This window comes from Pristis pectinata, chromosome 5 (assembly GCF_009764475.1).
Source record: "Pristis pectinata isolate sPriPec2 chromosome 5, sPriPec2.1.pri, whole genome shotgun sequence".
Lineage (NCBI taxonomy): Eukaryota > Metazoa > Chordata > Chondrichthyes > Rhinopristiformes > Pristidae > Pristis > Pristis pectinata.
The window spans coordinates 93,224,789-93,247,991 of NC_067409.1; positions in this window are offsets into that span (position 1 = coordinate 93,224,789).

The following is a 23,203-nucleotide window of genomic DNA, read 5'->3' on the forward strand; positions in this document are numbered from 1 at the left end:
TTGGGCCAAAGGGTCCATTTCTATGCTGTACAACTCTATAATTTTATGACTCTATTTCTACCAGGTGAAGCGGATTAAAATTGGGCCAATTGTCTTGTGATTTCTGTATTTTTTTTTCCAGTGTTTCTTGCTCTATATTTAATTTACTTCAGAATTACAGAAACAATCCAAGGCTCCAAGCACCCCAGGACCACAGATATAATCCTAATAATCCTGCCTCTGGGAACTAATAAAGGAAACATTTCTTACCGCAGTTTCCAAAGGAGGCATAAACACAGGAGTGAGGAATGGAGGAAATAGGGAAGTGGAATTGCAATTGAATTATATACATTAATTAATAATAATATTGGATCTGTCAGTAGTATTATTTAGTTGCTTCATGGTGTTGTCACGTTCATTTGATAGGTTTTTAGTACAAGATTTCAGCAAGCAAGAAGCAAGTCTAGGATCGCACTCCCTGCAGAATGATAGAATGAGTTTTACACTGATCCATCCAATTGCAAATAAGATAGGTTTATTCCAGAAAGTAAGTAATATATGAATCATTTTAGATATGCAGTATGCTGAGTGCGATGTGCTTGGGAAGAACTGGTGAGTTTAAACCATTGAACCCAGGGCTCTCCACATCTGGGGATTTCCTTGTGTCTGGTCTGTTGACTGAGAGACTGATTGCTATGACTATTTATCAACCTTAGTATTATTATATTACCGTCCCTACCTGGATGGTGGAAGGCAAATAAGATGAACCTTGTTTTTTTTTGAACAAAGAAACTGGTAGAGGTAGTCATGTTAAATCTGATTCTCTTTTTTCCCAATCTATTTACAAGATTCCCTGTTTTTGTTTCATATTTCCAGCTTCAATTTCATTCTGCTTTTGTCCGGTGCTGCTTGGATTGTGAGAGAACTGAGAGATAAATTGCTCCACAGCACCACCCAATCACCAGAAAATGCAGCTGCATCATTTTTGGGAATTCAGCAAATGCAGGGTTTTCATTCTCATCTCATTTAGGTAATTGCAGTTTTTAGAAGATGACATGAACGCATGACCCGAAGTTATGTTAGTAAGCTTAAACACGGTGGGAATGAACTATTTGTCAGGCCTATCATAATTTTCTGCAGCACTCCTGTCAGTTTAGAAGACAAATTAGAGAGAAACTGCACAGAAATGGACCCCTAAAGCCTTAATATTGTTTGAGTTACCAGCTGCAGTTTGTCTAGATTTGTAATGGTCCTGTTTCTTTTTCAGTATTAAACTATAGTACAGTAATATCATTTTGCCTGCATTAACTATTTGTGTGTGCTGCCTAATTTCCAGAGGATTGGGGACAGAGGTAAGGGTGATGGTGTAAAATAGGCATGAGCTTGAGACTGGAAGGCTGGTGAGTTTAAACAACAAGAAGTCAGGAGGCAGTGAGGCCAGTGCTGTGACTGGAAGGCAGCAACATCACTGCTGATATAACCAACACGTGTTCATGTTGATTACAGCTTTGTTGATGATTAATTTGCAGTGACTATTAATGTCAGAACTCAGCAGATCACTAAAACAAATGTTTTACTGCTTTCAGTGACAGACTCAGTCATCCAGTCACTTTACAATTACCCAGAAAGCGAAAATTATTCCAATAATAAACAGGATCTAGTTTTTTGTGGACATTGGAAGTGTAAAATAAAAGCAAAGCTGTTCCAGAAGGTCAGCAGCTCAGGCAGCATCCGAGGAAGAAGGCCTGGATTTTGCAATCAGCAGTGAAACGACATGCTCAAAATTGACATACAATAAATATTCTCAATTCTTGGCTTGTGAAGGAGTTTCACTGACCAATGGCGTGATCTGGAATGGCAAGAAGCCTTGCAGAGCAGCTGGCTCTCTCAGGCAAAACCCTGTCTCATGGGGTTGGGATGGAGTACAGCAACATGACGACCACTTTGCTCTACAATGAACTTTTTAATGTTCTAATCATGTTCCTTGTAAAAATTGTGTATAATTTATGTTTAATTTATGTTTTTCTTCTGAACGTTGTGGAATCAGATGCTATGCTGGTGCAAGTAAGTTTATCATTGCACCTGTGCATTTGACAATAAACTCAACTTTGATTTTAACTTTGGAGTGAGATGCTGGGGAGGAACAAAAGTCCTGGACATCTTTCACAGCAGCTAAAACAATCCCCACCCCTCCACAGGTTGCCATCTCACTTTGAATGTATTTTTCAAATATAATTTAAAAAATGTAAACTATTACAAATATTTAAGTCCACTAAAAACAAAAAAATCTAAACAAACCACTGAAATATACAGAAAAGCAATGAAAGCAAGAAAAAATAAAGATCACCCGCTCCTCCTCCCCATCCCTCACTCCTCCCCTACTCCTCCCTCCCTCCCCCTCCCTCCCCCTTCCACCACACTGCTCCCACACCCCAGCTCCCTCCTCGCCCCCGCCCTCCTTCCCCCACCATCCATCCGACCCCTCCCCCCTCCTCCCCTACACCTACCACCTCCCGTCCCTCAACTTCCCTCTTCCCCCTCCCCCACTTCCCCCTCCCCTCTTCCCCATCCCCCTTCCCCTACCCTCCTCCTCCTCCTCCTCCCCACCCTTCTCCACCCCTCCTCCTTCCCCCTTCTCCACCTCCCCCTACTCTCCTCCTCCCCACTTCCCCCCCTCTCTGCTCCTCCTTCCTCATCCCCCTCTTCCCCATCCCCCCACCCCCTCTCCACCCATCCCGCCACCCCCCTCCACCCTACTACCCTCCCCTCTTCCCCTCCCCTTCTCTGGTCCTCCTCCTCCCCCTCCTCCCCAATCCCTCCCCTACCCTTTCCTCCTCCTCCTCACTCTTCCCACCCTCCCCCTCCCCTCCCCCTCCCCCCTCCCCTCCCTCTCCCCCTCTCTCCCATCCCTCTCCCCCTCTCCCCTCCTCCTCCTCCCCTTCCCTCCTCCACCTCCCCCTCCCCCTCCCTTCCCCCTCTTCCCCCACCCCTCCCCCCACTTTCCCCTCACTCTCTCCTCCCTCGCCTTCCTCTTCCTCCTCCCTCCCCCATATCCCCTCCCTCTCCATCCCTCCCCCAGACCCCCTCCATCTCTGTCCCTTCCTCCTCCACTCCCCCAACCCCCACTCTCCACTCACCCTCCACTCCCCAACTCCTCCCTCCACCCCCCACTCCCCACTCCAGCCCCCACTCCCCTACTCCCCCCTCCACTCCACGCCCCACCCCCCAACTCCCCCACTCCACCTCCCCACTCCAACCCCCACTCCTTCCCTGCCTACGTGCTTTTGATAAATGCTGCTGAACAGCAAGTTCAAGACTTGAAGTACTAAGGGAGAAGTTATGTAAAAAAACAACAGAGAAAGTCTGTGAAAGGACAGAGGGCAGGAGTAATTAGATTGGACTGAACTTCGAAGGGGATTTTGAATTTCCTGTATTGGATAGATTGAACAATAGTGAGGTTTCAACAAGGCCCTTTACACCTTTCAGTGTTTTTATTTCCATTGACTTTAATAGAAGACAAGATGTAAGGTGGACTGCTGATTGACAGTCAACGAGTTGTACCAATCACAGTCTGAACCTCTTTCTGTGCCAGTCCTTTCCTTATTTTGTAACTTTGAAAGATTGATTCTTTTGTACTGACAAACATGGAAGATTTGCAATCATTGAAATGATTGTGGTTTATAAATTGAGGCCAAACAGCCTTGGAGCTCAGGAATTATTGGCTGGAAGATGTGAGTATACAGTTCTTGCAATGGAAAATGCCCAGAGATTGGCCTGAGTTGTGCAATGCTACATCAAAGGGATTTCCAATATAAAGGGATTCTTTTTGTTGCCATTTAATCCCAGTGTTGCTGACTACTGCTGTTGGCAAAACATGCAGTAAACAAAAACTGCGTGCTTACATTTTTTTTAACCTAAGGGTGAATGTAAAACCAATCACATCTTTTAAAAAAAAGCTCTTTTAGGAATTGCTCATTTGTTGTTTATCAGAACCCTCATCTAGATTATTATTTTATTATTGTTCTCTTTAAACATTAGCAGATCCCAAAAGACACATAATTAAACATCTGCTTTGTAATAAGCTCAGCTTTGTTGAAAATCAAAGAGCACACAATTTTGCAGCAGCATTAATTTTATGATTTTCTTTTTTGCTTTATTTCCAAACTTGTTGGTTCAAACTTTCTCTCATTTAGAAGTCTTCAATTGAAGCAACAAGCATCCATCTTTGCATCTATTGCTTTCTTTTAATGTAGAACATAGACATGCAGTGCATAGACAAGTCATTAGAAGAAAGGCATACAACCAGTTGAAGCTGAATGATCCTGTGAAGTTCTGCAGTCATTTACTCTTCCCATTTATAGTCTTGAATGATTTCTTAATAGATTTATTGGTCTGTGTCTTCTCTCTGCCACCAATAGCCTATTCCACATGCTTACCTCTTCTTGGAGTTAAATTTGGCTACGTATGCCCGTACAAAACTGGGGACAGTGAAGGAACATCCTGTTTAACATCTTTTTCCTTTTCCCTTTACTTTGAAGTTAATGTTTGACAGATCTTGGCGACCTGTAGTCTATTCTAATCAGAAATAGTTTTTTTTTGTATTTTGACAATGGAATTAAAAGGCTTTTATGAAGAAAATTAATCTTCAAATATTATCAATATTTGTTCAAAGCATTTTTTCAAAGACAGTTCCTTAAATAAGTAAAAGTGCATCACAATTTTTTCTGTGCTAGCTTTCTTCACAATCATTTAAGCCTATTCGTCTGTATAGCTAGAGAAAAATCATTTGGACAAAAGTATTTCTTTATCTTTGAAGATTGTCACTTACTTGAATGTTCAAACTTTAATTTTAATGGAAATATTATCTTGGGTGAAAACTTAATCAACACACTAATTGATATCTCTTTCTTTCTGTGATGTGCCTCCTATTCTTGCTACTTTGGATGAAGTTCTGGAGCTTAGATTGGTGGAGGATGTGTTTGATGACAATGGAATGTACATTGACCATCATTTCTAACGAGCTGGACTGATCACTATGTTATTTAAGGAGTGTTTTTTCTTCCCAAAGGTAGCGAAGTGAGAATTAAAACCTTTGCTTATTTGCAGTATAGCCTGGGATAACATTCTACTGGAGGTAAGTTGAAGAAGGAAATCTTTTCTTTTGGATAAATTGGTTGCAAGTTGAACACCAAGAGAACAGGGATTGGAATGGAATTTGTCTACTCTCATTTATGCTATTATGTATTGCTTTTTGTGGAAGCAACATTATTCTCATCCTCAAGAATGTTCATCAAGTCCATCAGTAAAACAGAAATGTAGTGTTGGGCAAAAGTAGATACTGATTGTGATGTGAACCTCGCTCAGATTAGAATGGGAACATCAGGCTTCATATTTCCAATGTGAATGAGCATGTGTGATACAAATCCATGTAGCATGCTTTCTTATAGACTTATTAAAGGATGAGTTAGAGATAAAACTAAGGACAGAGTTTGAGGGCTGCAGCATTGCTTTTGACAGATAAGCTGTTGGCTGGTGAGAGAAAGCTGCTGCCAGCACAAGGCAGGAATGACTCAGGAGGTGAGTAGCAGGAGCATAACATTAACTTAAATATATGTCAGTGTCATTTGTGGTACTTCTGGATTGTTTTCACCCTCAGCGGATACGCTGCCGAAAAATCACTTATAGGTCTCTGAGGCTTTGCAAGAGGACAGAAGGCATGGTGCGACCCAGGACAAAAGGCTGACCCCACCATCGACAATGTGCAGCTTATCCTGTGGAGAAGTTGGATCTGAAAGGTAGCAGCAATTAGTCCTTGCTGAGCATCAGCACAGAGTGACAGCATTCATCTTCGAGACTCAAAGTTTCCTGCCAGCCGAAGTCACTGTGGGTTAACATCAACGGTTTATCAAATATGATTGATCTAATTTTGTGAAGTTCAACATTGGTGAAATTCCTTCTCTCAATCCTATCCACCTCTTTCCTTCTAGGACATCACATGATGAAGCTGAACCCCTGTGTGGAGAAGAGCATTTCTCAGTAGAACTCATTCCTGCAGTGGGTGCCATGTCAAAGGGCACTAGCACAGACACAAATACACTGGTGGGTTCTCTTGGCTAGCTTGGTGGGAATGTGACCTGGTTGTTGGCATGATGATACTAAACTTGGGCAGAGACTGCAGTGGAAATTATGCATTGGAAGCTGTGCTCAGCTGGACAGAAGTGTTAAACTTTGGGTGGGGAGCATCAACGAATGAGCAGCAATTTTGCAAGGTATGTGATATTAGGTCAAGATGCATGCACCGACAATATCCTTGCAATAACATGCCTACTGTCTTCTGCACATCGATAAGGTGTCACTAATCATCTCCAGTCTGTGAGAGATGAGAGCAATATTCAGCTCTCCTGGAAGAGAGAAGATGGGTGTAAGCAAGGTGAAAATACCAACTGTATCTGACATGCACATTTCCTATCCCCAGCCTCCTTCCCAATTGTCCCTTGGCCCTGTGACATGCTGCCTTCTCTCTTGTTAATCTGGGACCAGGGTCCCAAATGGGCAAGACCCCTGGCACCCAGAGGTTTACTCCCCTGAACGTCACAAGAGGGTGCAGTATTTGGACCACCCTGTGGGAGTCGCTACATGATGTGGAGGTCGTGGATGTCAGAAAGCTTAAGACATCATCAAGGATAGATGATTGGGCATTGTTTTTATATATGTACTTGAAGTATTAGTTAGATCACACTTACTTATTTATTCCTACCACTTTTCCAATATGCCCCCATTTTTCTTCTTTTTCAATATTTTTATTAATTCCAAGTAAAAAGTACAAAGTGCATGAAACAAAGGAAAAAAAAACAAGATGTTACAAAATAAATTGTATTGAATCACACTAGAAATCACAATGTTTCATATTAATAAACAAAAATGATAACTAATTAGTATGGATAAGTCAGAATAATTTTATTATAAAGAAAATCTAACCCCACTACCAAAACCGAAGCTGTCTAGTAACATCCTAAAGACATAGTAGTCTTGGCCAATATCTGTACTATAAGCACCAAATCAGTGGTTTTGAAAGTAGTTCAAAAAAGGTCCCCATAATATTTGAAAGTTCAGAATAGATCCAGAAATAGAACAACAGATCTTCTCTAATATGCCCCCATTTTTGATTAGCCTATTCTGCCCTTCATTTCTTTTGTGCTGAATGTGTAGTGAATTGACTGGTGCTGATTGGCAGATTGGAAGCCAGTGGATGGATAGTTGCAGAACTGCTGATATGGGTGTAGAGGCATGGGGATGTTATACTCTTTATTCCAGAGTGAATCACTAACTGAACCCTCGAGTTGTCTCCCAGATCCTGAGCAGCAGCATGATTGGTCTCTCTTCCAGCCACTGGAAAACTCATGGGATGAGGAATCCTAAGCAGCTTGTTCCATGTGGACTTTTGGTTCCCCTCAGCAGATCCGAAGTGTTCTAGAGATGTTTACGGCTGAGCTCTGAAGGACAGCTCCAGACAAGCACACTTGCATGTGTTCTGGGAGGAGCTGGTGGATGTGACTCGGCCTTCTGAAGCACCACACCTTTGGGAAAGGGGAGTGAGTAGACAGCGCCCTCCACAGGCTTAACCTCTCTGCTTGAAATAAAAAAAAACTGCAGATGCTGGAAATCTGAAAAAAAATGCTGGAAACAGCAGTATCTGTAGAAAGTTGTTAATATTTCAACTGTTAGTATCTGTAGAAATGTAGTTACTATTTCAAAGACCTTTTTTTATCAGATCTTGCTATTGCTCCATTCTCTGCTAGTCACCTGATGTTTCTTTCACATTACACTCTCTTTGCTGTTAAGTCATAGAGTTACACAGCATAGAAACAGGTTCTTCAGCCCAATGAGTCTTCATCAATCATCAAACATCCATTCACACTAATCCTACACTTTCTCATTTTAGTTCTTCGTGTATTTCCATCAACAGTCCCCAGATTCTACCACTTGTCTACATAGGGGCAAATAAATTAGCAACCTTCATGTCTTTGGGATGTGGGAGGAAACTGAAGCATCAGGGCAAAACCCACATGGTCGCAGGTAAAACGTGCAAACATCACACAGGCAATGCTGGAGGTCAGGACTGAACCTGATTCACTGGAGCTGTGAGGCAGCAGCTTCATTAGTTACACCATTGTGCTGCCTGCATTAAGTCTCTTTCCCCTCCTCTTCCTCAGTGCAGCTGGGATCTGTCATGTCATCACCAATTATCTCTCATTCTGAACCCTGCCAAACTCTAAGTAAGTTTCTCACACTATGCCATCTCAATGTACCAAGCACATTGAGAAGAGATCAATGAGCACTGATCATTTATTGCAATTGTGCCCCATGACCTTTAACCAGAAAAAATAAGAAACCTCTCAATCCTGCTCCTTATACATGGGGACATTCCCAACTCTTGGATTAAAGCTGTTTCTCAGAATTCTTGCATTCTAAACCCTCCTTTTCTGCCCTCCCACCAGTCATGAGATAATTAATTTCAGTATCATGTTGTTTCTTCTAATTGTCTAATTGTTCTTTTAGTTTCTTCATCAATGCACCCAGAACATTAAGCTCTTTACTTGTATATTCAAGTAGTCATCAATTACTGACATGTTCTTCAGTTTAACAATATTTCTGCCTCATCAACTAAATTCCACAGAGTAAAGTGGAATATGGAATATTTTGAAGATAGTGACCAAAACTCTGTAATTTTCGAGGTAGTCAGGGAAAGGGATAGGATGGTCTGGAAATTAAGGTTCTGAATTTGGGGAAGGCTAATTTCAATATCATGAGACAGAACCTGGCAAAAGTAGACTGGGAGCAGTTATTTGCAGGTAGGTCCACATCGGGTGAATGAAAGTCATTCAAAAGTGAAATAATGAAAGTTCAGGGCCAATGCGTTCCCACAGGGGTGAAAAGTACGTGTACAGCAAGTCCAAGGAACCCTGGATATCAAGGGATATTGAAGGCCCATATGGCAGCTACATAGAGCTGAAAATAGGAAATGCCCTGCAGGAGTACAGAAAGTATAGGGGAGTATTTAAAAAAAAATTAAGAATGCAAAGGGAGGGCAGGAATATCACAGGTGGACAAACTTAAGGAAATTCTCAAAGCATTTTATAAGTATATGAAGGGCAAGTTGGTAACCAGAGAACCCATTAGAGAGCAAAATAGTTATCTGTGCATGCAGCTAGAGGTCAGGTAAGGTCTTAAATGAATACTTCTCATCTGTATTCAGTAAGAACATTGTAGATGGAAAATTTGGATGATGCACTTTGGAAAGACTAACAAAGGTAGGGCATACACAATGAATATTGAGATCAGAGGGATCTTGGTGTACAAGTCCAAAGATCCCTGAAGGTGGCAGTACAGTAGGTAAAATAGTGAAGAAGGCACATGGAATTCTTGCCTTCATTAGCCGGGGCATAGAATATAAAAGTTGGTTAAGCCGTAACTGGAGCACTGCATACAGTTCTGGTTGCCACACTATGGAGAGGATGTGATTGCACTGGAGAGATATCTAAAATTAGAGAATGTGGTTAGAGAAAGAGGTTTAAAGGGGATCTGAGGAAGAACTCTTTCACCCATAGATGATTGGAATCTGGAGCACACTGTCTGAGTGGTGGAGCAGGGTACTCTCACTGTATTTAAGTATCTAGATGAGCACTGAAATTGCCAATGCTTAGAGGGCTGTGGACCCAGTACTGGGTAATGAGATTAGAAAAGATAGGTGAATGATAGTTGGTGTGGTGGTCTGTAGGGCTTCTTACTGTATGATCTTTTTGTGCCAACTCCCTGTAACCAGATTCTCCAGAATTTGATTCCCCACTAGCTGACCCACATGGTCCGATTCCTTAAGCATTTTTGCTCCTCAGCAGTCAGATTCACCTAAGTGCTGACGCCTGGTGATTTGATTCCCCTGTAATCCCCCATTTCCTCTCCATCCCTCTGTCTCCTGCTTTCACCTTGTACTGCAGCCTTCCCACCTGGCTGAAAGCAACCTCTTATTCCAGCTGGCTGACTACCAGTAAATTTGTGGGGGGGGGGGGGGAGGTGGAAATCAGATAAGGTCCTGTCATATTCCAGGTTTCCCAGCTGTCCTCGTATACCACTGTGAAAATATATGTTCAGACATACAGATAGAGTGAAAGAGAGACCCAGAGAAAAGAATATAGAAAGAATGGCTGAGTGGGACAAATAGACAAACTTAAGCAGAAGACAGAGATAAAGTCAATATTTATTAAATATCTGACAATGCAACGTATCTACAGCACTGTCCCTCATACAATGAGTGCACCCACAATACAGCACATATTTAAGTTGTGTGTTCAAATCTCAAATTGTGGTAAATGAACCCACTGACTTTGAACCAATGACAATGGTAAATAATGTATCAGAAGCAGGTGTATTGAAGAATGAATAGAAGAACAGCAACATGAACAGTGAGGAATGGCATCAGTCTCCTTTGAAGTACAGTAATCAAGCAAACCAACACCGATACTAAGATAAGATTTTTATTTATTAGTCACATGTACATCAAAACACACAGTGAAATGCCTTCACCTTTAATTAAAATTAAATTAGACAGACAATCTTTTCCGTTGCCACTGATGTTCTTCCCTGAAGGAATTGAGAAAGGAATTGGTGATCTTTCATATCTGTATAAAACGCATTAGCCTGTCCATGATAGTTATTGAACTGTGATAATATTTCCACCCCCCAACCCCCCCCCCCCCCCCCCAAGGTAAACATTATTCACAGACAATGGTGAACAAATACAAACACAATGCAGGAAAACATTCTGCACAAGCCATGAATGTACTTCAAAGGCATCATTTTCAACCACTGTTGATATTGATCCATACGATTATTGTACTTCAAAGTGGACTTCCATTTTTCATTGTTACTGCTGCCACATTTCTATTTATTCCTCATTACAGCTGAAAGCACTTGGTTTGTTTTGAATTGTAGTTTGTATTGGTGACGGTGGTGGGGGTCATTGTATGCAAAGCAGGTAGATGGGGTGGGGTGGAAGCAGTTACACAGGCTCAAAGTTCTTTCTTTCCCTGAATATACTCGCTTATTTTCCTGAACATTCAGTCTAAAGGATAGGCAAGAGGGGGAGTCAGCTGCTCCTTGAGCAACTGGGAGAGGGCTTTTAGATCATACCTGTTTTCCCTCTTTAAACAGCCAAAGGTCAGGACGTTCCTTGGCAATGAGGTTGGATCATGGATATCCCAGAGAGTCTTGGTCTTTGACAGCTTCTAGATGACAAATTCCAGGCAAGCAAACTCTCCACCAAGTTGATGACCTTGCACCAGCAGATGCTCTCTGCTCCTGGGAGCATCAGAGTCCTATATTCCAGAGCTACACAAGAAAATCCTTTGACAAAAAACCGTTGCCTCATTCTCCATATTTTAATTGCAAATTGTGGTCTCCAAACCTCTGGAAACAATTTTAGTTTGGGGATTTCTCCCCCGAATGTTGCGTTGAGGAACGAAGGTCAACAATCTCCATCCTCTGCCATCTCCCACTCTGTGACGTCACCAGAGCGTGGTTATAGAGAGCCGTGAACATTGAGAGGTGCTGGGAAGTTAGAGAGGGGCTGATGAATGACCAGTGTGGGAGAGGGCTGCATTGCTATAGTTAGGGGATGTCGCTGAAATCTGATTTGGAAAGTGTGGAGCGTTCTTTGAAGTGTGCTGTAAGGACTGTTTCCATGACATCAGGGGGCAGAAGCTGAACAGAAATTGAAAGAGGGAGACCGGGAAATGATTTGGAAGTGAGGCTCAGAATTTCACATGGAGCTCAGAGTAGGCAGGAATGGGCATGACAGAGTGATGAGCTATTAAAGGAAGAATTTCCAGTGCAATTAAAGTGTGAATCTGAGTGAGTCTGAGAGCAGTAGTGTGTGGAAGCAGCTCAGCGAGAGGAGCATCCAGTAAAAGGGTGAGTAGAGCCTGGCACTGTTCTGCAAGTAAAGAGTGACAAATTGTTTCCCCTTGTAGGGAAAGGGTAAACTAAGGAATATAAGCCAAAGGATCCCATTTGGACAAACAAAAATAGCAATAACTTAAATTTAACATAGAAAAATGTCCTAAAGTATTTTGTTATTCATTTTTCAGAATTGGGCATCATTAGCAAGCATCATTAAATGCCCTATGAAGGTGGTAGTGAGCTGCCTTCTTGAACTGCTGTAGTCCTTCTGGTGAAGGTACTTCCATAATGATATTAGGAGGAAGTTCCAGATCTGAGACCCAGTGGTGATGTGGGGACGCTGATATATTTCAAGTCAAGATGGTGTACAGCTTGGAGGGGAGGGAGCAGCTGGTGATGTTCCTGTGCATGTGCTGCCTTTGACCTACTTGGTAGTGGTTTTGAGAGGTACTGTTGTAGTAGCCCAAGTGAGAAGCTGCAGTGCTTTTGTAGATGGTGCACACTGCAATTGCTGTGTGCTGGTGGTGGAGGCAATAATCATTTGGAATAGTGGTTAGGGGTACCATTCAAGAATGGCTGCCTTGCTCTCAATTTTGTCAAGCTTCTTGAGAGTTGTTGAAGCTGCATTCATCCAGGCAAATGGGAATTATTTCATCACTCTCCTGACTTGTGCCTTGTCGAGGATGGAAAAGCTTTAAGTTGCCAGAAGTTGAGTTACTCGTTGCACAATACTCAGTCTCTGAGTTACAGAGATGGAAATAGGTGGCCTGAGTGATGAGGTGAATAGATGGTCCAGGGGTCACGTGGGGGGTCAAACGCAGTACCATAGTTACACTTGGTTCATCTTTGGACAGGTGCTGCGGAGAGGGATAGAGTCGATGTCTAAGGGATAGCATTCTGAAGACTATGTTTAAGGTCTTCCTAAAATTTAGTTGGTGAGAATTTCTGCTCACTGTGTACTGGTTATTGGACAATCAGTCTTACCAGTGCTCCTTATACTCAATTCACTTTCAATAGTGCCCATAGTTCCATTTAATGCACATTCTTTCGGTTCCATTCCCCTCTCATCCTCATCCTTCCTCCCTACCTTCACCATGGTCAGTCACCCCAATCATCATTCTGTCAGTCAGCTCCCCCTATTCTCATCAACCTACCCAAATGGCACTCCTAATAAGTTGCTTCTGTACATGCTGGTGTCATTTATACTACTTCTGTCTGTTATCACTCTCACCAGATGTACTATAGCCTTTGGAAAGGTCAATGCTGCAGTGAAATCTATTCATCGGCTTTTCAAAATAGTGATAAATCCAGGACTCCAACCATCCAAACACCTTTGTGTGATAAATGGTCAAAGTATTAAACCGGACAATGTTCTCATGAGAGAATAAGAGACTAATGCAGTGACATAAGAGTAAGGGAAAGACAATTGTCAAAGGTGTACAACACACAAGCAAAATTAAGATAAAGCTGTTGCAATCAAAGGTTGTGTTTAGCAGGGGTGGTGGATGTGTCAGTTAAATTGTCACTGATTTTTCTATGATTAAATGAGGAGGGTTCAGGACGAACCAAGGCAAATTGCAAAGAGCTGAGGAAAAGGATTGACTGCCTGTGCACACCTGAATGATCACTGGGACGAGTTGTTCAAAATTGTTTAAAGTTAAAGACAGCAGGACATGTAAGTAATATTTAATACTTAAAGTGACAGCCTGCTAGGGGTCTGTGGAGAGGGGTGATTGTTTGAATAGATGGGAATGAATCTTTGAGTAATTTCCAGAGCAAACAGAGTTAGAATTAGAGAGAAGTGCATGTGAGTTGAAATTACAGTTAATGGTTGAAGCTGAGTAAATATGTTGTAGTTCAAAGATCATATTAGTGCATGATATTTTGTAGTACCTTGCATCACATAATTTTCAATAGTTTGTTGTAAAATCCTACATTATCTTATGTAATACTTGTGTTAATATTGTTTTATTTATGGTGTTTGCTCAGTCAAACTAACCATTTATAGGAGTTTCAGGTTGTGCTGCTCTTCAGCAGTTTATCTAGTTTAACCTCCCCTAATGGTTTCAGGCTGAACTGAGAAAGTAGATACAAGAGACAATTACTGACATCAGACGGTCAGGGCTGTTAACCCTGTGACCAGGGGCATTAGTTAAAAGGGAAATGAGCAACAACTGTGCAATGTGTTGGCAATCCTGATAAGAATATATAAAAGGAGAATGAAGGTTCATAAATTGAGGGCATTTAGCCTTTGTGATGCTTCACCATCTGTGCCTGTTAAGAAAGAGTGTAAAGGTTCACTCAAAAAGGGAATTGGATAAATATTTTCAAAAGATTATGGAAATATTTAGGGAAGTGTAATGGAATTACAAGAGAAAGCACCATCAACCATCACTTCACCATTGTTTCCCCAACTTGCCCATCATTGCATCCCCAGCCTCAGTTCCCCCTACTCCCCTGTTTCCCAACTCTTGGTTCACAACCTTCAGTTTCTGCACCCTCAGTTCCCCACCCTGTGTTCTATTCCCTTAATTTTCCGACCTTCAGCTCTCCACATTCAGTTCCCAAGCCTCAGTTTCCCACCCTCAATTCCTCATTCCCGCTCCCACTCCCACTCCTCTCTTGGTTCTTTCTCCCTTAATTCCAAACCTCCACCCTCCGTTTCCCCAGTCTGGGTTCCCTGTGCTCAGTTACCAACCCACAGCTCTGCACCCTCAGTTTCCCCACCATCAGTTCCCCACCCTCGATTCCTCTCTCCTACTCAGTTCTCTACCCTCAATTCCAAAAGCTTAGTTATCCCTCTGTTTTTTGTTCTCAGCATTTCTTGCACAACAAACCCATGACTAGAGCACCCAAATATTACAAAGTAAACATTAATAACTTTTTCATTAGTCAGTCAATTAGTCAGCCCCAAAAACATGTAAAGAGGTGGTCAGGTCAGATGTCAATGTGACCGAAAATGCCACATGAGACAAACTCCAGGAACGTCACCATCGATAGCAACCCTATTGCAAACACACAGTACACAAAGAGGTGGGTGAATGTCTCTTCCCCACTGAATACATCTCAAAGACAGTATAAAAACCTGAAATGCTTCACAAACCCACAGAATGCTAATAACCCTAATCTTCTCCCGACCATTCCAAGTATTTCGAACTGTGTTGAGCTTGTAGTAAGAATGTGAGTTTTAACCAAGAACGAATGCCTGGCTGGTTGGCGTAATTTTACAGTAACTAGTGGATGCTTGAATAACATCCTGAGATTAGTGGCTGGAATTTAGAAAAGTGCCGACATGCTGAGACCTGTCTCTGATGCCAGCGACGCTAAAAACTGTTGGGATGGTTTCAGTGCCTGACATTGAACTTCCTGAAACTCTCCAATATGGTTAAATCAATTTTAAGGTATGTCCTAGGAATGCATTATTTTGTTTGTTCTCACATTGAGGAATATATGTACCGAATACACTGCCAAGGTTAAACCATTTTTCATCAGGTGTAAGAATGGCAACCCGACCACGAAAATGGATGGTGTGAGACGTGGAACTCGTACTGAAGGGGGTTTTTATCCCAGTACTGTCAATCTGAAACCCGTTTACATATGTCTGTGTGAAGTTCGCCACCTTCAGTAGTTGTTTTACTGAGTATGTGGAACAATACATACAAGGCTTTACACTCATTTATCAACCTTTTCATTAAGGTTAGGAATGAAGAATCTCTGACCTGATTATGAAACAGATTTGCCCTCTTATGTATAAAGCCATCAAAAATCTGACAGTATTTGCATTCAGATAGCATCCATTGGTTTATGTGTATAATTGCCTTTCCCTCTTTGTGTTTGATTGATGCTGTGAACCAATAAGATTTACTAAAGTTGTAACAGAAAATGCTGGAAACACTCAACAGGTCAGAAGACTGAGTGGAGAGAGAAATAGTTAACATTTCAGGGCGATGATCTGGGAAAGAGGCACGCCACAATTTTTGACTACCGCGATTCATCCTGTCATGAACCTACCATTCTCATCATTTTCTCCCTTTCAACCCAAGCTCACCAACTGCTTTTTCTCCTGAGTCTTGCAGACCTGAAATGTTAACGTTATTCCTTTGTTGGATCTATTCCTCTTTCCACACTTGCTGCCTGACTTTCGGCATATTTCCTGTTTTAATTTCAGATTTCCAGGATCAGTAATATTTCTCTGTTATTTGATTTAATTTGCAGTTGGCTGACAATTTGTGTGGAGTTGTCCTTTGTTCTCATCAGCTGTTATAAAATGGTCATGATACTTGCATGTGAAGAAATGTAAAGAAATTCATACATTGTGATTTTTAAAAAATCAGCATTATTTAATTTATCTGACCATCTTTTTTTTTCTCCATTTTTCTAAATTCCAAAGATCTGTTCTGAACTCAGAGATCGAATAAATTATATGCTTTTCCCAGGACCCAGCTCTTTATGTATTCATGACATTTGGAAATAATAGATACTACGATTGAGAGAAAGGGGGTAGATAACAAAGAGTTGCTAACAGTACTTAGTAAAGGGAAATTAACCATATGGTTTAAATAGTGACAGCAGATATAAACAGAAAGCACTACAGAAGAATAATCAACAGGATAAGTATAATTTAGTAAGATTATGATAGCATTAACTCTCCCTTACTGATAAATCAACACTACCCAAATTATCTTACATCTACCAGGATTATGATAGATTAACTTTAAAACTGGCTGGAGTGAAGGATTTCTTCTGTCCAAAGTATTAATGAGACTGATGAGTAGATGTAAACAAAGCTAAGCAATTTCTCAGACATAGATTTTGCAGGACGGAATTTCACACAAAGGGATGTCTGGCAAGTGGGAGACTTTCAAAAATAAGATAGGAAGAGTTCAGGGCCGGCATGTTCCTGTTAGAGTGATGGGCAAGGTCAGCAAGATTAAGGAACCTTGGTTGTTGAGGGATATTAAAAGTAGCCTCTCCACCAGACTGGCTACAACTAGGGTTCAATTAACTGTTTTGACACCCAATAATTGGTATGTTTTTAATGTAATATGCAAATCTTCTAAGAGATGGGTAACACTGTGGTGAAGCTGGTAGAACTGCTGCCTTACTGCTCCCATGACCCAGATTCAATCCTGATCTTCGGGTGCTGGAGAGTTTGTATGTTCTCCCTGTGACCATGTGGGTTTCCCCCTGGGTCTCTGGTTTCCTCATGACCCAAAGGCAGTGGGTTGTGAGTTGATTGGTCACTGTAAATTGCCCCTAGTGTGTAGGTGAATGTTGGAATCTGGGGGAGTTAATGGGATTTTGGAGAAAAAAGTGGGTTAGTGTAGGATCAGTGTAAATGGGTGGTTGCTGGTCAATGCGGTTTCCGAGGGCTGAAGGACCTGTTTTCCTGCTTTATGATTCTATGATTTTATGATTGCATGTATTCCAGGACTGAAAATATTAATTCAGATACATGTGCTTTTATCAGTCTTTATCACGGAAGGATAGTCTTTGAACATTGCGTATGACTTATTAGTAGACACACTTATAGAAGTGGATGCTGCATTCAAACTTTACAGTGATGCTACTCAGAGTTTATAATCAGAATCAGGTTTATTATCACTGATGTACATTGTGAAATGCGTTGTTTTGTGGCAGCAGTACAGTGCAAAACATAAAAGTTACTATAAATTAGCCAAAAATTAAATTAATAAAATAGTGCAAAAGAAGAATAATGAGGTAGTGTTCATGGACCATTCAGAAATCTGATGGCGGAGGGGAAGAAACTGCCCCTGAAACATTGAGTGTGGGTTTTCAGGCTCCCATACCTCCTCCCTGATGGTAGTAATGAGAAGAGGGCATGTCCTGAATGGTGAGGGTCCTTAATGATGGATGCCACCTCCTTGAGGTGCTGCCTTCTTGAGGCACTGCCTCTTGAAGATATCCTCGAAGGTGGGGAGGGTTGTGCCCGTGATGGAGCTGGCTGAGTCTACGACCCTCTGCAGCCTCTTTCGACCCTGCACATTAGAGTCTCCATACCAAGCACTGATGTAACCAGTCAGAATGCTCTCCACCGTACATCTAAAGAAATTTGCAAGTCTTTTGGTGACATACCAAATCTCCTCAAACTTGTAATGAAGTAGAGCCGATGGTGTGCCTTCTTCATGATTACATCAATATATAGAGCCCAAGGTAGATCCTCTGAGATGTTGACGCCAAGGAACTTGAAGCTGCAGCACTGAAGTATTATGCATGTGCCAGCTCTTTAAAGAAGAAGGTGATTTTGTTCCACCTCCTTGCTCATTCCCCTGTTCCCCATAAGATCTTTTTGCCAAGATGTTATACTCAGCTTGAAGCACTGATATAGTGTGGGGTTATTTGTCCTTCATGGGGGTTCACGCTGGATTCAGTTGTCCCAAAACTCCAAAGACCACATTATGACATGCTGTTTTACATCAATACTGTAGTTGTTCCGGAAAAGCATTCTCAAGCTGCAAGTATGCAAGTATCTTCTTAGAAAATATTTAAGCTGTATTATGTCCAAATCCTTCCACCTTTTAATTAAGAGTGAATCTCAGAATTAATATTCATGCTACCTAACAGTGAAAGATCATTAGCCTGCAGGGTTACATGTTTTCATCACCCTGATGTGCGCCTTTGGTTCTCTTGGAGGTGGACGTATATATTTTAATCTTCTAGAACATAGAACATTACAGCACAGTACAGGCCCTTTGGCCCACAATGTTGTGCCGATATTTTATCCTGCTCTAAGATCTATCTAACCCTTCCCTCCCACATAGTCCCCCATTTCTCTATCATTCATGTGTCTAAGAGTCTCTTAAATGTCCCTAATGTATCTGCCCCCACTGCCAGCAGTGCATTCTGTGCACCCATCACTCTCTGTGTGAAAAAAAACTTACCCCTGACATACCCATCATACCTTCCTCCAATCACCTTAAATTATGTCGCCTCGTGTTAGCCATTGTTGTCCTGGCAAAAAGTCTCTGCTGTCCACTCGATCTATGCCTCTTATCATCTTGTACACTTCTGAGAGATATTTCTTCAGTAGAAGCAATATGTAAAGTGGGAGACTGCTTTCATCCTTCAACAGGTCAAAAGATGGTATTCTTAATGGGACACCTGACTTGAGAAAGTCAGAGATCAAAGTAAAGACTTTTTCTATCCTCTCACACAGCATGTCCAAAGCTTGGTAGATTCATGGTCCCAATATGAATATTTCTTAGAGATTGTAATAGGTTCTGCGAAGAAGGGCTCAGGTGCAGTGGCCATCCGGTTGACTGCAGGCTCCATTATTGAATGCTAAAACCTCACACAAGTGAGGCATCAATAGCGGCAGGAGTTAACCGTTTGGTGCTGACTTTGCACAACATTTTCAAAACGTATTTAAAAAACGCATCTTCGCTTTTGGGCAATGTTGAGAAGTGTTGTTAAATCAATACTTCTTATGAAAATAATAAAAAAGGTTTGCAAGAGGATCTACAAACGCAAGTGTTAAAATTAAAATCTGGCTCAGCAGTTTTTTTTAACTATAATCTATTATAAGGTTCATATGTTAGTAGCAGCGTGAAACAAAATGACCCAACAATTGGCTTGCGGGCATCTTTGAAGTACAAAAAAAGAGAAACTTATCGAAACAAATTTCCAGATGGTTCAGAGTGACGACCTGTGCTTCAATAATTGTGCGTTGCAGAACGAGCTTCTTTTTTACTTAAATTGCATTTGATGTACATAATTTCGGTGCGTATGTGCAGTGTGTGTGTGTGTGTGTGTGTGTGAGTGTTGTCGGCAGACTAAAGCTGACAAGAGAAAGCGCGGTGTTTCCCCGGAGACGGGGGCTGCTCAACATTCAGTTCACACACACTGGTTGCCTGGTAGCCGCCTCAGTCCAATCTCTCCAATTGAAGCATGGCAGGGTCCCTGATCAGCCGCAGAAACGAGAATGTTGCGCTGACGTGCAGTCAGTGACACACAGAAGAGCAGTGAGCAAGCGATGAACTCGCAGCAAAATCCGTCTCTGGAACTAATAGGCACATTTAGATCCTCTTATCTTAAAAGCTACAAGAAAACTTCCACCTGATTGTAAAACTGATATAACAGACTCATTAGTCATTGAATATCCAAGATCGACTGGATTCTGGTAAGTTCATTACTCTTTATTTGAAAGTTTCATGTTTTTTTTAAAGTCTCATCTGATATAATTTGACAGAAGAAGGTGAGTGAGGATTGATTGGTCACTTGCCTTTTAAATCGGTGAGAACTATTTGAACCTTTTTGCACCCCAGGTACAGTAAGTTGCTGATTGACAGCGTGGTGTTTTATCAACAAAGAAAGTGCAGGGGGCGCCAACGAGCTTCGGCTCACACTGTGATATTCACAATGCTCTTCGGTTTAACCATTCTCTAGTATTTAACAAGAATTATTCCCGGTTGTAACAGCCCCACCCAGTAGCCACCTTGCAAGTGAATTGGGGGAATCGGTTAGGGAGAGGACCGTTCGATACCCTGCTTCTAATTACCCCCACCCCAGCCTCTGCACCCATGCTCCCACGAAACAAAAATCCACAATTATTGGGTTAAAGATATAGTTTTTTAAAAAATAAAAGCATGTCCTTGAAATAACAGACATTTTATTTTAATAATCTGCATGGGTATGATCCCGTACAAAAATTAATTACATTAGACATATTTGTGTGAAATTTCAGGAATTAGTAAAATAAATAAAAAGAAATGAAAAGGGACGAGTTTATTGAAGCATGCAAAAATCTTTAATTAAACGATTGATTAAAATACTTCAAAGCTGGCGATTTCTTTTAAGTCGGAATTTGGAAAAAGGGCACGTGATGCCGGTCCCAGTGCCCAATTGTGCTCACAGCGCCATCTCGGATATTATTTTACAAATGGGCTAAGGTTTAGTCGCTCCTGCCCACACTCTCAGGCGAAATGCAGCAGCAGTGGAGGAGTGTCGCGTAAATCCCCCACTCCTCCTCCCCATTTCACAGTCAGACACAAGCAGCGCAGGCGAAGTCCAGTGTAGGACCGGGCAGCAGGAGAAAGGGCGATCGGAATAACGGTAAGAGACTGACTCGGTGCCTCTCTGCATAGAAATGTACCGTGGCCTTGCATTTGTCCCAAACATTTAAAACGGGTTTGGTCCACTGGGGCGATCCAAAGCAGAACGTCGACTTGAATTATTTGTAGAAATCGAGGACTGCAGCCACTGCGCTGAGAGGGAAGTGGGTGCGTTTTATGGACTATGGGTTGCGATGTGTGAATGGATTATGTGTCAGTTCACTCCACCGAATCCTTTCATAGACTATCTTTTTTTTTCCGTGCAAAGCTTTGCCAAGGTTTGGTGAAATGATCTGCAAAGGTTTAAGTCAACAAGTCTTCACTGACTTAACCTGTCGCGAATATGAGGGGCACAGAATCGTGTAATGTTTTCTTAGTCAAACCGATCTCACGGTAAAAGGACGACCGCTGCATTACATTGATCATTTTATAGTTTCATGGTGTGAAAATCATTGAGGGGCGTATTAAACAACAGTTGATTCCCAACATCTGGACCGGTTAATATTTTAAAGGCCATTATTTCAGGTTGCCAGAATCATATGAATGCAATTTTGTATCCTAAATACAGACAGAATAAAAGCACAGCAGTTGAAATGGCGATCACTCGCAAAATAAGCAATTTATCGTTGAGGAAATGACTTTATTGCTTTGATGAAACCTGTGGTTTTATGACTTTTATGATTGTTATGAAGGAATTTACTGTAAATGATTGGCATCTTTTAGGTCGAACACATCTGGAATCGTTATACCGATGCACTGGCTTGATGCCCGCGGGAGAAAGTGCACAGATCATCTGTTCTTGAGAAAATGCATATTGTAATACCATTAAGCTGCACATGTAGAATTATTATCCAAATGTTAGGGGTTTGCGAGCTGATTCCCTCATCCCCCTTCACTCCCCCGTGAAGATTTTGCATGAAACCGTACAATTTCACTATAATACAGTTTCAACATGATCTGGGCGTGCAGTTCTCGTAAGGGACTGCAGTGGATTTAACGTATATGGCAATTTGCTTCCTTTGTTTCCCCTGACGCATGCGCTTCACCATAGGGTGGGGAACGAAGACATCTCCATAAATCATTCTGCCATTTCTGTCCAGTCAGTAGGACAATGGGAATCCTTCTCTGATTAAATTCCATACTCCCACCTATGTACGATATTATACCTATGTTGTCTTGTGGTTTCTACGTTTTATCTCGTAATTCTAGACTCATTTCTCTGTGGTCTATATTACTTCTAATGAGCAAAAAAAAAGAGCCTGTAAGAATGATCAACAAAAAAATGTTAAACCACAAACCTTCGGGACAGGCAAGCCTGGGGATGTAGTCTGGCACCAAATAGGAATTCCAGGGTGCTTTAGGGAAAGGTTTGGCTTTAACAATATTGCAAATGCAAAAACTGCTTGAAACCATTTTGAGGCAGTGCTCACACTTGTTTCTGTACCATTTTTTGATCTATATGTGGAAATAATATTAAAGCAATGCTTTTTTTGCTTCAAAGTTGTGTTTTTTTTTATTTTTGTAGCACCAAAATGGCTAGACTGAAAAAAAGCACTGGAAATGGAGAAGTTCCACTTCTGTGTGTTACATCCACACCTTCACCATAAGCTTGTAACTCATCAGAGTGAAGCGTTTTATTAATCACAAATCACTTTAAAACTAGGCGCAAGGCCACACAATTTTCAAAAACTGTTACATAACTCTGGAAACAATTGTTATTGTTAAAAAAATCTTGTAGTTTTACTGGCATTCATTGCTGCTTTGCAAAGAGAAGGTGAATACAATGACTGCATTCAATATGATCTGCAGTGTTATGGTTCACTGCTGATACGGTATTTTTGCAAAGCAAACTATGCCATTATTGTATGTAACAGAAAAATATATTTGTAATAATGTTCTTTTTAAACTTCAAGCACTTAGTCCTACTTTCAGAAAATTGATGGGCATCTCACCTGGTATGATCTTCAGATTTTTTCCACCTCCAGTCTTGCAAAGTCAGAGAAATGTCTGAATTGAATTCCTGTCTAAATTCTCTTAAGAAACAATGCAGTTCCTCTATGACAGTTCTGATATTTAGTGGTTTAGCATATTGTGAAGATTTCAATAAAATTTGTTACCTAAAGTATTTAGAGCCTTATTTTACATATATTGTCATTCTTTGTTGAATTTCTATACAGATGGAGAATAGACTAGTGTGG